This window comes from Drosophila mojavensis, unplaced genomic scaffold (assembly GCF_018153725.1).
Source record: "Drosophila mojavensis isolate 15081-1352.22 unplaced genomic scaffold, ASM1815372v1 contig_136, whole genome shotgun sequence".
Lineage (NCBI taxonomy): Eukaryota > Metazoa > Arthropoda > Insecta > Diptera > Drosophilidae > Drosophila > Drosophila mojavensis.
In genome coordinates this window covers 23085528-23102758 of record NW_025318667.1, presented here as the reverse complement: position 1 = coordinate 23102758, position 17231 = coordinate 23085528, and the positions used below count along the sequence as shown (strand labels likewise).

The 17231-nt window shown below is 38.4% G+C and overlaps 1 protein-coding gene across 1 annotated transcript in view; it reads right to left on the bottom strand.

Annotated features, from left to right (window-relative positions):
* Window positions 1-16685, bottom strand: part of LOC6584527 (sex peptide receptor) — a 73205-nt gene extending 56520 nt beyond the window's left edge. The window contains exon 1 of the mRNA XM_002010146.4: window positions 16560-16685. The gene's annotated coding sequence lies outside the window, so the exon portion shown is untranslated. The remainder of the gene's footprint in view (window positions 1-16559) is intronic.
* Window positions 16686-17231: the final 546 nt, after the last annotated feature.

The window sequence follows — 17231 nt, the reverse complement described above, 5'->3', positions numbered from 1 at the left end:
TTGCTGACAATGACACGCAACAAATGTCGCTCAATAGCAGTAAAAAGGCGACAGCAATAAACTGACGAGAATAGCCGACAGAGAGCGAGGAGAGGCAAAATTTTGAGGCTGTCACAGCATGTGTGTGTTTGTGTGTGTGTGTACTTGGGGCTCGTATGCAAATTGTGGGCTGAAGCTGCCTTTAATAAGCCACGCACATAATGTTTTACAGTGCCCAATACAAATGGCTATAAAGGCAGCCAAATGAGATGGAGCGAAAGATAAAGAGAGTGTGGGGGAGGGGGAGCAGGGAGTGGAAGAGGGTGGGTGGGCGAGTAAGAGAGGAAGTGACACGAGTCACGGCAGACGAATGAATGAATGAATGTATATGTGTGTGAGTGAGTGTCTGTGTGTGTGTGTGCGTGTGTGCGTGTGTGCGTGTTTATTCTTAAGCTACTTTTCCACCCAAGTCGAATAATTGTTGAAAATAATAATGTTGCAACTAATTGGCGTGGCTAATTGTCTCTCTCCCCATATATGTATATACATATATGTGTGTGTTCGTATTGGTGCTGGCCTGGGGAGTGGCCATAAAGGCAAAACTGAATAAATAAATAAAGTACAAAGGAGCCGAAAATTGTTGCAGTTACGCACAGTTTTACTGCTGGGAATGGCCCGAGCAACTACAAAAAATAATTGAAGCCATGCCGCATAAAACTTTTGCCAGCCTACCCTCAAATTAATATATGAACTGGCCACGTGTGTGTGTGTGTGTGTGTGTGTGGGTGTGCGGGTGTGCGGGTGTGTGTGTGTGTGTGTGTGTGTGTGTGTGTGTGTGCATGTCTGTCTCCCTTTTCGTTTCGTTTCGTATTTTTTTGATGTTTGCTCAGCTATAATATTCGTAATACTCATTACTTGCCTGCTGGGCAGCAGCAGCTACTCAAATGTTGCCGCACTTCTGAAAATTTCCATCGTATTTTCCTTTATTTTTATTCATTTTTATTTACTTTTCTTGCAGTTGTTGCTGTTGTTGTTGTTGCTTCTGCTGCTATTTCTTTTTGTTTTTGTATTTTAATGAGCCTCCAATGCCTTGGCAACATAAATTCCTTAGTGTGGCTGTTGCTGTCCAATCAAATGTCTCCTCTGCCTTGGCGTATCAGTTTTTGTCATTAAAATTTAAATGCTCTAGCGAAGTTTTACTTGGATACGTAGATGCGTAAGCAAGACATTGGCGTGACATAATTTGGGCAGCATCATCATCATCATCATCATTAACATGTACATCATTTGGGCGGCAGCCAGCACCACTAAGTCTTAATCAAGTTGTGGCTGCCCAGTCGACAAACTTTTTATACACACACACACAGAGTGAGAGAGAGAGAGAGAGAGAGTGAAGAGGCAGAGTGAGAGTGAGGCAGCTTAGTTTTATGCAGCAAACTTAATAACTTTGATAAAAAGACAAACAAGTTGCGTGCGCAAGTTTATGAAAACAAATTAAAATGCCCAAACGGCAAGTGGCAAGTTCAACGTGGCCCGGAGTGTGGCTGACTTAATGCTGTGATAACTGCACCACCCACAGTGGTGCTGGGTGGTTCTAGGTGGTGCTGTGTGGCGCTGGAGCATCATAAAAATGAGTGGCACCTGTGCACGCAGCTCGTAAAATCAATGAAAGTTCGCGCATTACGTATACGCCAGCTAGCCCCAAGGTCAGCGGCAGATAAAACAACGCTTAGGCGCGCTGCGGCTCAAGATTGCCGCCTACAAAGCAGCGCAGCGCAGCGCAGCACAGCGCAGCTCTGGCATATTTCTCTACGTTTATAATGAGTATTCATTACGCGAGGCGACAAAGCGGCGAAGCAACAATGTGGCCAAGCGACAGACCAGGCGAGCCGGCGTAGGCGTGTTATACATATATAAAGAGAGAGAGAGAGGGGGAGACTGAGAGAGAGAGAGAGAGAGAGAAAGAGAGTGAGAGAGAGAGAGAGATAGAAAGAGTGGCTAGTGGCTTTTGTTAGATATTTGAGTCCACAGCACACGCCAAGGCAAATGTTACACATACGCCATGTGGGCCACGCCTGAGCATAGCCTTGCAGCCAGTTGTTGCCGCAGTTCTCACTATATATGCATGTATGTATGTGTGTGTATATATTGCTTATCGCTCATTGTTTTCCACTTATCGTTTATTGCATATTATCGATGCTGAAGCTAAGGAAATGTATGTATATAAGTATATGACTTTCAAGTCCCCTTAGCAGTTCTTCAAGTTGAATATTTGATGAAGTATATGGAAATATAATATGCATTGATGTAGTTGCGGTATATGAACTATGATTTCAAGCTCTTTAAAGATCTCTTGCTGGAGGCAGTGCACATACATATGCATATCATATATATATTCCCAATACCATGCAAGCAACTCCTTCTGTTCCTCTAGCCAGGCATCTCGAATGAATTTTAAAATGCTCCAGGCGTTTGCAGTGCTTAAAACAATTTGCATAATGCAGCTGAAGTCCGGCTGTGCACTTGATAATGGCATTCAGCTCGATTACGCCTGCTAACATAATTAATTAAAAGAACATTCTGCATTCTCGCCTCGCATACGAAATTAGTCGAGTGATAAACCAATTGCACACACACACACACATATATATATATATATATTTATATCTATATTTAGACTAAATTGATGGGCCCAGCAGTGGCTCAATGCATAAATCACATTTGGCCATCAGCCGGACGCACATCGTCAATAAATCAAGGCTGTTGACCAGTCATGTGCGGCTCTGCACTGCGATTAGCTGCCATAAGCCACCACAGCGCAGCGCATTAAACAACAAACAATCGAAGCAATTGAAACAATTGAAACAATTGAAACAATGAGCAATAACCAATAAGCAATAAGCAATAGCCAATAAGCAATGACAATTAATTCGCATTTACAGTCATCAATCTAATTAGTATTTACGTTTTGCCTGGCAACAAATGCAGAGCAGAGCAGCGCACTTATTGTTTTCTTTCTAAAAGGGTTTCATCTATATACATGTATATACTATATATATATATATATATATATATATATATATATATATATATTTTTTTTTTTTTTTTTTTTATTTTTTTTTTTTTTTTTTTTTTTGTGTGTTTTTGTTGACATTTTCGAGCAACCGAGAAACACAATAATCAAACAGCAAATGGGCCACAAAGCGGCGAAGGCAACAGCAAAATCGAATGCTTTAATTCAAAGAATATTTTTTGCTGCTATTTTTCTTCTTTCCTCAGTTTTTTTTTTTTTTTTAGGTGACGAAACAACTGCTGTCGATAAAGTTGCCGATAAAAAGGGTTCGCCCGGCACATGCGACAAGGAACACGACAGCAACGAGCTGAAATGTGAGCAACAAGAAAATGTGAGCAAAAACGATAGAGCAGTACGGCTAAAAATACCCTGTAATATGTGCTGCAGTTTAGGCAAGAGATTCACTCTGCCAGTTGATTGATTAATGTACATCTATATATGTATGTATGTATATGAATTCATATATATTTTATATATTTATGATTACTTAATGCTATCTATATAGACTCTTATTACTGGGTATCCAATTCGCCCAGCAAGCCGGCAGTTTATTACACTCGATTTATGTGCGCGCCTCATATCAGCTTGGGCGGCGTTTTATGGGGCGTGAGCCAGTCAGAATGACAGACAGTGGCAGCCAAAAATGCGCACATCAATATGCGGCCGATATACAAAAAACAATATACATATATATTTACATATATATTGATGATATATGATATGCATACATATATAAATATTATACATGTGTATCTCTATATACATATATACAAAATAAGGTAAGAACGCGTTTATATGTATGTATATTCCGTACAAGTGTGTTTACATAATCAGTAAATTTGATTATATAAATAATTAAATAGAATTGATGGATGTACAAGCAACAACAACAACAACAACAACAGAAGCAACAACAACAACAGTGCTCATAAACCCGGCCGCAATCCGCAATTGCAGCTGCGTATTATTTCCTTGTGTGTGGCTCTCGTTTGTGGCATTTTAATGTCTCTATACCCATTAAAAAAGTGCCGCAAAAGGGTATCATCGTAAAGCTATGCAAATTTGCCTGTAAAGTGCGAGCGGTGCTGGCTGCATGATACTCTACTGCATAGGTAATAGACCCAGAGTCGAAGATCCGAAGAGCCATTCGATATAGTCTGTAAAGAGCAGACATGCTGATCCTATACACAGATAGAATGTATTGTCTATGTGAACGAATACACTTGACTATGATGGTGTTTAGTTGCGTATTAATCTATATTCTTCTGAGCCTGGGTTTATATACCCAGACTCATGCATAATTTCAACCCTTAAATCTAGTGCGTCTATTGCTGAGTGTGTAAGGCTCAGCATTGGTCTATTACATATTCTTATCTTATCTCAGAGTTTGTAAGGCTCCGCGTGGGTCTATTGCTATTCTTATCCTATCGCTGAGGTTGTAAGGCTCAGCGTTCTTCTCTTACATATCTGACTCTGGGATTGCAAGGGTTGGTGTCCATTTGTCTATTTATAGAGTCCGTACATGTGACCCTTATCTTTTCCCAGCGCACTACCTGCTAGTCGTAGAGTGCGTCGGAGGCACGTATACGATCTTCGTATATTCATATGTTCATGCGTGAACACTATGTATGTCTGTATGTAATGATACGATTCGCTCGCTTTTACTCTCACAATGCTCTTATAGCTCAGCTGCTCAGCTGCAGTGAGCGTACAAAGTAGAAGAGCTGGGAGACCACATTCCTGTCGCTCCTACCTCCTAGCTGTAGGTACGGCGCTCAAATCTGGCAAGTGTCGTCAGGCATAAAGACAAGACTATATACCAAATAGTTGACTGTCACAGGCTCTTAGGGAATTAACGTCTCTACATAATGATCTCAGTCTGCCTACAGCGCTGTACCATTTCTCTTTACTCGAGATCGACTTAAGGCTTAAGCAGAACGGCTTGCCAGAAAGCCGTCCAATGCCCGACTCACAAATAGAGGGAAGATTGATTAGATTCGTAGGTAGGTTTATCCGCTGACCAGTAGCAAACCTGCTAGGCCTAAGTCAATGTTTAAATTGGTAGATAATCAAAATTGTAGGTAGAAGTCAAAAGCGAAGATGGAACAAACAAAAATTATTTTGGTGCTTCCCAAAAATATATTTAAAAAAAAAAAAAAAAAAAAAAATGCTCTAATAAATTACATCATTATTTTTTACACACTTCAATAATAATAAATATTAAAAAAAAAAAATATATATATATATAAAATAATTAAAATATTTTAAAAATTAAAATAATTTTATACAAATTACTTCATATTCAAAATAAAAAATATTAATTTTAAAAATTAAAAAAAAAAAATAATTAAAATATTTAAAAAATTAAAATAATTTTATACAAATTACTTCAATACTTAATGTAATTTAAAATGTAATATATACTGAAATGCCTGAGCCTGCTCTATAAACCTAATTACCCCGGCTAGGCCTGCGGCTCTCCAACATAAATTCTATAAAGCCAATATGCTCTCTTCTCAGCTCCGCAGCGGGTATGAGTACACAGCCACAGCCACATCTAGATCGGTTCATATACTTTGTGTTTTATTGGACTTGTCAATAAAGGAAATTTGTTTTATGTGCTCTTGAGACATTAAATGCCGCAAAAAAACACTTGCCAAAAAAAAAAAAAAAAAAAAAAAAGCGAAGAAGCAAAAGAAGAAACAGAGAAAAACTCATCATAATTTGAATTTAATCTGGGAAAGCCAATTCTTTATTTATTTATTTTTTTCTCCCTTGAATTGTTTCGCATGTGTGTGGGCTAAGTCTTTCAGCAGTGGCCCAAAAAAATAAATAAATAAATAAAAATATATACATACATACATACATACATACAATAAAAAAAAGCCAGGAAATAAACCATATCGAACGAGTTGAGTGCTTAATGGCAAAATATGCTCCACCATAAATATTATTAACATTCTTGAAATGCTCAAGTGGAATGCGCTGGGCAGCATCAAAATCACGAGTTTTCCAATTGATGAACAACAAGTGAATTAAATATTTGTGGGGCTTACGCTGCGTATGCGTAACCGAAGATGACTTCAGCCAGAGCTCTATGAAATGAGCAAAGGTTAAGTGTTGCTATAGCCAGGTTGATTTGTGCTCTGCACTTAATAATGTTACAAGAATTATTAAATATAACAGATATAGAGAGATAGAGTGAGAGGGGGTGGGGAGGGGGTAGATAGAGAGGGAGATAGCAGTTTGTCTAATGATGTGTTAATTATGCTCGCAACAAGAATTGTGAATTATAAACGTTTCATTGCGTTGCGTTTGGTTTCTACAAACTCTCAGCACCTACGCGCAGCAGGTGTGCTAATTAAGCACAGGTGTGTCAGCAGCTATCTCTATATCTGTGCGTATGTGTGTGTGTGTGCAGACATAAGTAATTGCAGTTATTAGTCAAAACTTTTGATCGCAATTATTTGCCAATATAAATGGTTGTATATCTAGCACACACACACACGCACAACTCTATTGTTACTTGTGGTTAATATTTAAATACCTGTCTGTGCATGGCTGATGCCAACAATATAAATTACAAAAGCCAGCACATAAATTACACAGAGACAGAGACAGGACAGCGGCAAGAAATGTTTGCAAATCAAATCGAATTGTTTTGGCCCTCAAGTCGAAACTTTTGGCACATTCTTTGCTCAACTCGCATTTGCATAATCAGAGATATTTCAATGAAGTTGTCCTTTGTGTCCTGGCGCCTGCCAATTGCACTCGGGCCACGCAGCCAGATCCGGCCGAAGACAAAGAGTTCGACAAGGCAATAAGTCATCATGCGAGTAAATAATCTCAATAATTTATGTGCATATGCTCAGTTCCAAGCAATGCGGAAACTCAAAGGAAATTCACGAACAGCAAATACCCTAGGCAGACAATTGCTTCGGGCATGCTGAAATGGGTTTGAAGGTTTTACATGCACACATGACATGGCCAAGGACATGATTATAGTCAGCTTCTTTGAGTCTATCCAAAAATCTCTGTGCGAGCTTTTTTTACCTATTTGTATTTTCACTCATATGAATTTGCTCAAGTTTAGCATTAAGTTACCTTTAAAGAGCATGTCTGTGAACTTGTCAAATTCAAATTCTAGACGTCTTTAGTTGAAAGTTAAACACTTGAAATATATAATATATGTACCACCTATCAAGTGTCTATTTTTAAGAACTTGAATTCATAGAGACAGAACTCTATGAATACTTATCTAGTGTAATATTATATATTTTCTATTTTTGGCAATGCATTTCATTTCATTTCTTATAAATATAATTTGTCAAGTCATTCAGCTGCGATGCTGACAACAATCTTTAAAGATATCAAATTTCTTGTATATGAAATTCAGAAGGTGGCCAAGAAATAACTCGAGATATTAGATTCTCAGCCAGAATGGCTGGACTAAGTAATTCAGATCAGAATTCTGCTAGGATCCGCAGTAAAACTAGGTGAAGACACAGACTGAGATGCGTGCATACAAATAGATGATAAGAAATATGAATGGAAGAATGAACTGCTGGGCTGAGAGACAGACAGGTGGGCAGCCAGATGGACAACCAGGTAGACAGGCAGGCGGACTGACGAATGGACTGAGGAATGGGCAGATACCGCTAAATCGAGTCGGCGCATCGCTCTGATCAAGCATATTCAGTCGATTCTCAATAATTTGTACCCCGATAAATCAAAAATCGGGACAAATCGAACAAATTCTATCTCCTTGAAAAGGATTCGTTCTCGGTAATTCGCGATAATTTGAATTTCTGTGTAAATCGAAAAAATCTGATTGCCTGCCGTTTCGAATTATCAGCATTCTCGACTTATATATAGTTTATGTGATACGCCACGCCACCTTCTGGCAGTTGCATACATTCAAATAGAGGCATCATACACAAAACCCACAAACCCAATGGGTTCAGGTATGAACAAAAATAAATCATAATGCTAGCCTCATCCTCTACATATTCACAAGACATGAGACCTGTTGAGGATGCTTCAATACATGACCTTGCATCCTTTGTAAGAGATTTCTCCTTCCCGATTGCTGTGCAGGCATTGCTGAAATGCGTTGAGCCTTTTGGCAAGATTTCTTAAATTTCTGAAATAGTTGGGCATGATTTAAGCGGCGCCTCAAATATTTCAGGGCAAGTGCAAGTATTTAGAGTACTTTCCGTTTGTTTGGCTTGCTGTTTTAGAGTGTTAAATTACGTTCAGCACGGCGGCAGAAAGGAAAAGCAACATCCCAGTGGGCCAGGACTGCCGCAGTCTCCGGCATCCGCTCGACCACAGCCGCCCGTTGGATGGATGGACGGGGAGGAGCAACAGCTAACCTGTTGCTGGCACAGGCCACAGGCAGCTGGCAGCTAAATTAGAACTTGAAGCTGCAGGGCGAATGGCAGCGACGACGGCAAAGGAATGCCTGGCTGGAATCCTTTCATTGTTTGCACAATATTTGTGTGTGTGTGCGTGTGTGCGTGTGTGTGTGTGTGTGTGTGTGCGAGTGTGTGTGCGTGTTTGCCGTGCGCACCCTGGGGCCATTTCTGGGGGCATCAAAGGAGTTGATGCCTGCTGATACGTCGCTTGGCTCTGAGAGCCAAAAGCTGAGAACTAAGGCTACTTTCTTTTCATTATTGGACGCATACGCTCCCCGGACGCATCAGCTGGCCAGCTGTTGTCGTTCGCCTTGTGCCTTGTGATTATTGTTTGGATCGTAATTGCCTCTGAATACATTTACATAAGTTGCGCAGCCCTGCGGATGTTGATACGGCATCGCATGACGGAGACACTAAACTGACTAAACTGAAGCGGCGCCTCTGCCCTGTTCCTCTCTTCCTCTCTCTCTCTCTCTCTCTCTCGCTCACTACTCGCCCACTCTCCCATTTGTTATTTTTTCATTTTGCACCAGATGTCAACGAACTTGCGTCGGCATGATTTTCACTTCCTCGCAGCCTGTTTACACTTTTTCTTTCTTTCTTTTTTTTTTTCTCGACAGAGCCAGCAAACAGCAAGGAGAGAAAAAAAAAAAAGCCCCATAACACATCACATCACTAGATGCCGATTCCGCAGCGATTCAGAGGCGCGATACTAAATCCAAATTCAATATGTTCTCGATTTAACATATTTCGCTGCATCGTGTGTGTGCGCGTGTGTGTGCGTGTGCGTGTGTGTGTACTCTTCCATTTTTTGCTAGAGAGTAAACAAAGTGTTGTGCCAATATTGACATAGCCCATGAGCCATGCTTACGTCTGCAACTACGTCATCCACGCGTATGCCATGAGCCGTAAGACGAAAACCAAATCGAAATCGCAATCGCAATGGAAATCGAAATCAAAGGCGAAGCCCAGGCGCTGCTGAGGCCAATCACTGCTGACCAGCGACCGGCGACCGGCGAACGGCGAACGGCGAACAGCACAATGAAATTATTGAAATGAAATATTCGGCCGTCTGTTTATTGTGGTGTCGAATTTTCGGGCGATTATATTACCCAAGGCCACCATCAACTCGGGATCGAGACGGAACGAAACTGAGCGGCACGGATGGGCACTCTGCCAGAAAGGAATCCAATGTTTAACAATCTCAGCTGTGAGCTTTGTCACTTGATATGCCATTGGGCAAGTCTCACACTTTAATGCTCTTCACCATATGCTCAAAGCAATTAATGAGGCAATATATGTTATATATATATAAAGTGGAGATGTATATGTATTGTCATATTAGGATTACAAACCAAACAGGAATATCTTGTCCTGCCTTAAGTTATGATTTGCAGCTGTGATTATCTTTTGTATTCATTCATATATCTCTTGAGAAAGGACCTATAAATACTATAAGGCAGTATGTAAATAGATATCTTAGCAGAAAAAGTCCATGTATTAGCCTAAACTCTTAAGTTACTGTAAAATACCATTCACAATATCCTGTAGTTATAACAAAAAGTGAAATAAATTGAAATGAAACGAAATGAAACATAATCTGATTAGATTTTAGATTTAAGCTAGCAGCAGTTATACTAATCAAAGTTCACTTGAATTCTAATCATGGAACACTTCCATAATTTCGCCCAATCGGGAAGCACAGTGCAGCTTCTCTTCCTCCACTGACTATCATAATGAAACTCTGCCCTTTTTTATATAAGTATATAGATAGCTGTTATTAGATTCCAATTAAAAGCTTCTCGTCCATATGGTATGCAGGGTAATTTTATATATTTTTATAAGTTTTCTCAAATACCATTTTCACTCAGCTGCAGCTGGCCCTATGCTCATTAAGAGCTCTCGTTTGTCTTTAGTTAGCGAAGTGAAATAAGAAATGAAAGTGAGATAAACTCACTCTGATCTTATATTAATAAGAACTCCAAATAGGCTTTAACCCTGCACTAATACAACTGCAACAATTTAAGGTTTACTAAAAAAAAAAAAAAAAAAAAAAAAAAATAATAATAATAATAAAAAAAATAATAAATAAATAAATAAATAAAATATACATAAATAAATCAAATCTCACAATTATATGAAAAATTTATTTATATGGAAATGTATTTTGTATAAATAAATATAACAAGAAAAAAAAATTCACAAAATTTATGAAAATTATATTTATATAAAAATATACATATATGAATATGTAAATATAAATTAATAGTTTAATTTAAAATATAAAAAAAAAAAACGATTACACATTTAAGAAAATTCCAACGTGAATTATGAATAACAGAGTTTCCTTAGTTAAACCAAAATAATGCTAAACAAATTTTGTAAAAATTTTTAATTTTAATAATAAAATGTCCAATTAATGCCAGCTAATACGAAGTCTGACCGAAGTCAGGCAATTAGAGTTGGCCAAGCCAATTTGAGAGAGTATATATGATGAATATATAATTTCAATTATGAGTACTATATCAATTGTCTGTCAGATCGGTCCACAGACAATCTGCTTTAGTAAAATGGCCCGTCTGTTGGTCTCCTTCAGCTGCAAAGTTGTCAGCTATCAGGCCTAAGCCACGCGCACATCCACAGAGTGAGAGGAGTCCAAAGTTTGCGTTTAGAGTTTGAAGCAAATGTTTAAGGCTTGACAGGCGACGACAGCAAGCTCTGCTAATGATGGAGCACAGAAGGTCAAGTCTGCTGATGACAGAGCTGAAATGCCCAAGAACTTATCAACAAATATTTGTGCATCATATTACGAGTTTGCCTCCGATGCTCTTCGAGTTTTGGCAATTAGCCGGAATCCCTTATGAAATATTCTCGTCAACATTTTTCGTAGACTCGCTTAAATTTGCAACTTTAACGACGCCCATTTGTCACATTGTGGCTTAAATATGTGCTCAGCACTCAATCAACACAGTACAGGTTGTTCGGCCGCTGGCCAGAATCTAATTTTTGCGCTGAAGCATTTCAAAAATTAATTGCAGCCCGTGAGCAACGGCAGCAGGAGCAGCAGGAGTAGCAGCAGCAGTAGCAGGAGCAGCAGCAGCCAAGGGAACAGCAACCTTTCAGCGAGTCACTCGCAAACACGAAATCCGTCCCAGCCGGACTGTGGCCGGGGGGTCGGGGTCGGGCTGAGCCGCTGCTGGAGGTCATTAAAATCATGATTAGCAGCCGGCAGCCACAGGTGCCATTAAACGCAACCAGTCAGGGCACAAAGCGGCGGGGACAAAAGCGCACGCACACACGCTCACTTGCGGGAGGGCAGGGGGGTGGTCACGAGCAACAACGAACAACGAGCAACAACAAATGAAATGGCCAAAAGCAAGTAAGCCAACAACTGACCGCAAACAGGCAAGAAAGTTATGAGCCAAGCGGCAAGAAAAGCCAAAGTTATTTCTTCTTAATGTTTTTCTTTCAATAATTCGCGCCCCCAGAGAGTGAAGTGAATGTAGGGGGGCGGTAAATGGGGGCAATGGGGTCAAGGTCAGCCAACGAAAAGGGTTTGCTTTGCGGGCTTTGGCAACGCTTTGCTTAAATTCAGTTTCGGTTTCTCGCATTGGTTTTGCTCGATTTTCCAGCTGCCTTTGCCACAGTTTTTGTGCTGCAGTTCTGCGTAAAGAGGAAAATATGCTTGCCAATTGGGTTTTCCCCTTTCGATAGTCCTGCATATTTCATTGGGTTCGTGTGCGCCGTATGGCTTAGCCGCAGGTCAAACATCAAATGCTTATATATACAGGTATTTGTTGACTTTGTTTCTTGATGTTTGAAACTGCTCTTGTTTTCGTTTTTGCCTTTGTTGTTGTTGTTGTGTTACCTGTGGCAAAGCTTTAATAGGTGATGCGCTTACAGGCAGGATTCGTACCTGAGAAGATAAACTAAGCTGTTTCGGCTAATAGGCTTACATTTCTTCTAGAATTTGTATGTTTGAAAAGTAAATACTAGGTGGGAATTGAGGGATATGCTTGGGGGTGGTAGATGGCTGTGAGGAATATGATGGATATATGCTATTTATCTACTATCTATCTCAGAAGCCTGAGATGTAAAATTTTAATCTGAATTTTGATACAATTTCACAAATTGAAGCGTGGGGAAAATCCTGCACAATAATGATAAATGCGAGCTCATTCCTATTATTGTCACCTCTATATATATATATCCTAAAATAGAACTCATATAATATTGAGTGAATACTATTCATTCATTTAATTCTTAAAGACATCTCAGTCTGAGGATTCTAGTCAATTGGCATATCTTATACTTATGGAAGTATTTATGATAGGTGCTGAAAGTATTGAGAAATTGGTTCAGTTAGGCATTCTGGTATCATCACTTATTCGTCTGAATCGAGAGATTGTTTTTAAAATATTTTAGTTACGTCTTTCAGTGTTTTCCGCCCAAACTTTATATATGTCTGCAGTATAAATCTTTATATCGATTCGTCTTTATTTGTGTTTATCATTATTTATCTGTCTATCAATCAATCGATGAATCTATCTATCTGTCTAACCAGCTATCCATCCATCTATCGACCCAGCTCTCACTCTCTCTCTCTCTCTCTCTCTCTCTCTTAATCTATCGCTCTTTGCTCTAAACTTTTACAGGGTATTCACCATGTATTATTTATTTAGCTGACTTTCTTTCGCTTTTGGCCAACAGAGTCGAGGATGCCGAAGGTCCTGCCAACCAGTTTAACGCCACTTGGTTCATTAATGTTAATGACCGTATTGATTTAAATGTGCGGCACGTGTGCCACTCGAACGTACATACATATATGAACTCCGTTATGGTACACTACGGTTCGGTTTAGTGCGATTCGATTTGGTTCGAATCAAATCGAATTTTGTGCCTTCATTCAGCTGGCGTGGCAATTGGATTTTGGCAGCTTACTTCGTCCTAATTGCAACGTAAACGTATTTTCAGCAAATGCATTAGAAATAATTTAAATGAGATCTCAGCTGGTGCAAAAATCGATGAAAATACTCGATTGCATCGGATGCAAATCTAACGGGGCACTAAACGGCAACACTGGGCAACATCCTGCCAGCATCCTGCCATATGAATTGTGTCCTTTCGACACTTTTGCACACTTTTGCCAACATGACACGAAAAGCTACAGAGCAAAAACTTTCGAAGCGGCTGTGTCCGCCAATGGCAAGTCGAGTGCCCCAATTCCCTTTCATATGAATAATTGAGTGTATATGAATTAAATGTATATAAATATAAAATATTAAAAAAAAAAGATAATAGTATATTAATTCTATTTTGTAGAAATTCCTAATATTGATGTATGCAAAATTATTATAAAAAAATATATATATATATTTATATATATTTTTATTTGAATTTTAAATCAGCATTCAATTGAACATTCGAAAATCACTTAAAATATAGAGCATTAGAAACTAAAACCTATTCAAAAATATACTTTAAGTTTCTTAATAAATTTTGAAATTTCAATTACCAGCACAAATGAAAAAAAAAAGAGAAAATAAATAAATAAATAAAATCTTTTATATATATCTGCCAATTATATGCACATAGAAACCTCATATATATACAAAGCCATAAACTTAACTAAAAATATTTAACTTTGCTCTCGCATCATTTCACCATTTCATTACAGCAAAAAACATAAATAGCTAAAAAAAAACTATTGAAAAAAAATATACATATATATAATTTAAATTAAAAGTTGATTTTGGCCACCCATAGTTTAGTTAGCTAATGGAGCCGAAGGCAAAGCAGAGAAGCCCTGAGAAAAGTCAAGCAAATATTACTGCCGGGCAAGTTTTTAACTGAAGATTCTATTTTATTTTGCGTGAGCAAGAATAATATAAAAAAAATAAAAAATAAAGAAAAACTCATAAGTTTTATTACTTGCTTCATGCATTTCAGAGTCGTTTTCTTATGCGACTTTACAGTGGCACAACGCTGGCAGCTCGGGGGCTGCGAAAACCTCGTCAACTAGAGAGAGATTCTCGAAAAGTTGCAGCTTCCACGGCCAGCTGCAACGCAGTGCCAGATGAAGTGGCAGCGACTGCGACTGCGGCTGCGGCAGTGAATAAAATTTAATTGAAAAATTTGCTATTTTTTCATTAAGATCTGCTAAACGAACAAATAAAATAATAAGCGTGGACTGTGTGTGCCCTGCACTTGAAAGAGGCTTCAGCCAAAAGCTCTGAACTGTGGCTGCATTACGTTTATTTTCAAGCGAAACTTGAGTTAACATTTGAATAAATTACATTTAATAAATTTTAATAAAATCACTTGGATTTTAAGCAGTTAAGCTGAACAGAAATATAGCTGAATAAAATATATTTTATATATTGTATTATATATAAATATATATACTTATAGTATATATATACTTATAGTACAGTGTGCTGTATATATGCATTATACTTAACCCTTAATAGTTTTACCCCAGCAGACAATAATTTATTTAATGCTCATTTTTTGTTAAGTATTGAGAATTTTTTCAATTCTCGGTTTCTCTCTATTCTCTATTCTATTCATCGTGGAGCTGTTTCAATGCCCTTTGCCCATTTCCTGGTATGCAGCAAAGAATCAATAGCAGATTTGAGTCCAAAAATAAATCCCTTATTTTGCTGCATTCGGCGTATTGCCCAGACTCATTCTGCAGAAGCCTATGAAAGGCGGACTCTGTGCTAGGCTATACTAAAATTGAGCAGCTAATGAGGATATCGAAGCAACAGCTGAACAAAAACGTAAATAAAACTAGGTTTTCAATTCTGCAAATGTTGCTGCAATATTAAAGATGCATGATATTTGTTGTAAAATAACGTCTCACTCACGCGTATGCAGACCACACACAGGCAGCAGCCTCTGCTTCCTCTTCTGGTTCTTTGTGTTGCTTCCTGCCGTGCATTGATTTAATTACAAGCAGAGTTTTTATTGTTATAATATTATGTTCTTTAAATTCTATTTTTAATAATTTTTCAACAGAAGTCACTTCAATTGAAACAATAACTATGTAAAAATAGAGCTCGAAGCCAGCTGAGTTGCCTGAACTTTTTTTTTTTTTTCTTCAATATATGTAGATATACCAAATATACCCAAGACAAATATATTACATATTTTTCTTAATACAAGTATCTTACCTAATCTGAATCTAATCTTTCCTAAACTTATATCTGAACTTCAGCTCTATTACTATGTGAGTACGACCATATCAATACGACCGATATCTAAGGATATAGTTTGTGCTGCCTGCCTGCATCGAGTTTCCACTGAGGCTTATGCACAAAGCATTCATATAGGCAGCTTTCTTTGTGCCCACTGTGCTCGCCCACAAGGCTGGTCAAAATTAACAAAAACAAAGGGAAGAAGAATAAGCAGCAGATTCAAGCCACATAGGTGGGGAGAAATGATTAAAAACAGGCGGCCGCACGTTCTTGCATATATTACATGAAGCCGCCTTTGCGCGCTATAAAAACTTTTGTTTTTATTAAAGTTTTTAATTGAATTAAGAAACCTTTCTAGGCGCGTGCCTCGATGGAAAATTGAAAATGGAAAATGCCTGTCGAAAAGGCAGTCTAATAATACATTTTTCCCGAAATTAACTGAAAATCAAAAAACAAAAGCAGACAAAGAGACGTTAATTAAAAATAAATATTTGGCATTTGCTAATTAGTTTTTGCTGAATGTGAATTGTGTCGGCGATATTTATATGGAATCTATGTGTGTGTGTGTGTGGGAGTCTTTGTATGGTTCTCTAACATAGCAGCGATAGTGGCGGTGCCAATGGCAAATTCCTTTCCGCTTTGAAGACAAAGCATAAAGAACTTTACCTGCCAGGCAATATAGCAGCAGCCCACACCTCACTCCGGAAATAGTTGTCTAGAGATTTCATAAATAGCATTAGCTAAATATGATTTCGGTTAGACAAGGGCAAGGGCAAGGGCACGGGCAGGGGCAGGGGCAGGGGCAGAGACAGACAGCGATAGCGATTGTCTGAGCTGCCAACAATTGCGGCTGCTGTGGAAATTTTTAGAAAAATATTCGTAAAAATTTACCTGTGAATAGCATTTTCAGCTGCCCCTCGAATATTATGTGAAGCACTGCACTTTAACACCAAAGAAATACAAAAAAAAAAAATTCGAGTAAAATATTGTCTTGTTTATTTTTTTATATTTTTTACAGATTTGGATAAATTCGTTTTTTCTTCTTCTAGCAATTGTTCGAAAGATTTAAACAAAAATAAACATTTTGAAAACATTTATTTTTATCTAGTTTTTTTGATGTGCCGCATTTGTGGGGGGCCGCAAAAAAAAAAAAAAAACAAAACAAAAAAAAAAAAAAAAAAGCATAAATTGAAAGGAATTTTTGACTACGCACTTTGTTAGAAAAACTTCAATATTTATGTGTTTTTATTTTTTTATTTATGCTTTTTTGTTCGTTTGGCTTTTGGTTTATTTGTTTAATGTTAATGCCGAGTGGGAGAAACGCCTTTTACGCTGAGCAGCTCGCTCCTGGCTGTCCGTTCGCCTTTAAACACCCGAAACGACTGAATCAAAACAAACAAATTTCGTTGGTTATATTCGAAACGGTTTTCTAGGCGACGATTTTGGTTGTGGCTGCTGCTGCTGCTGCTTCTGCTGCTGCTGCTTCTACTGCTGCTGCTTCTACTGCTAGTGCTGCCTCTGCCTCTGCTGCCTCAGCTGCCTCTGCTACAGCTGCTGCTGTTG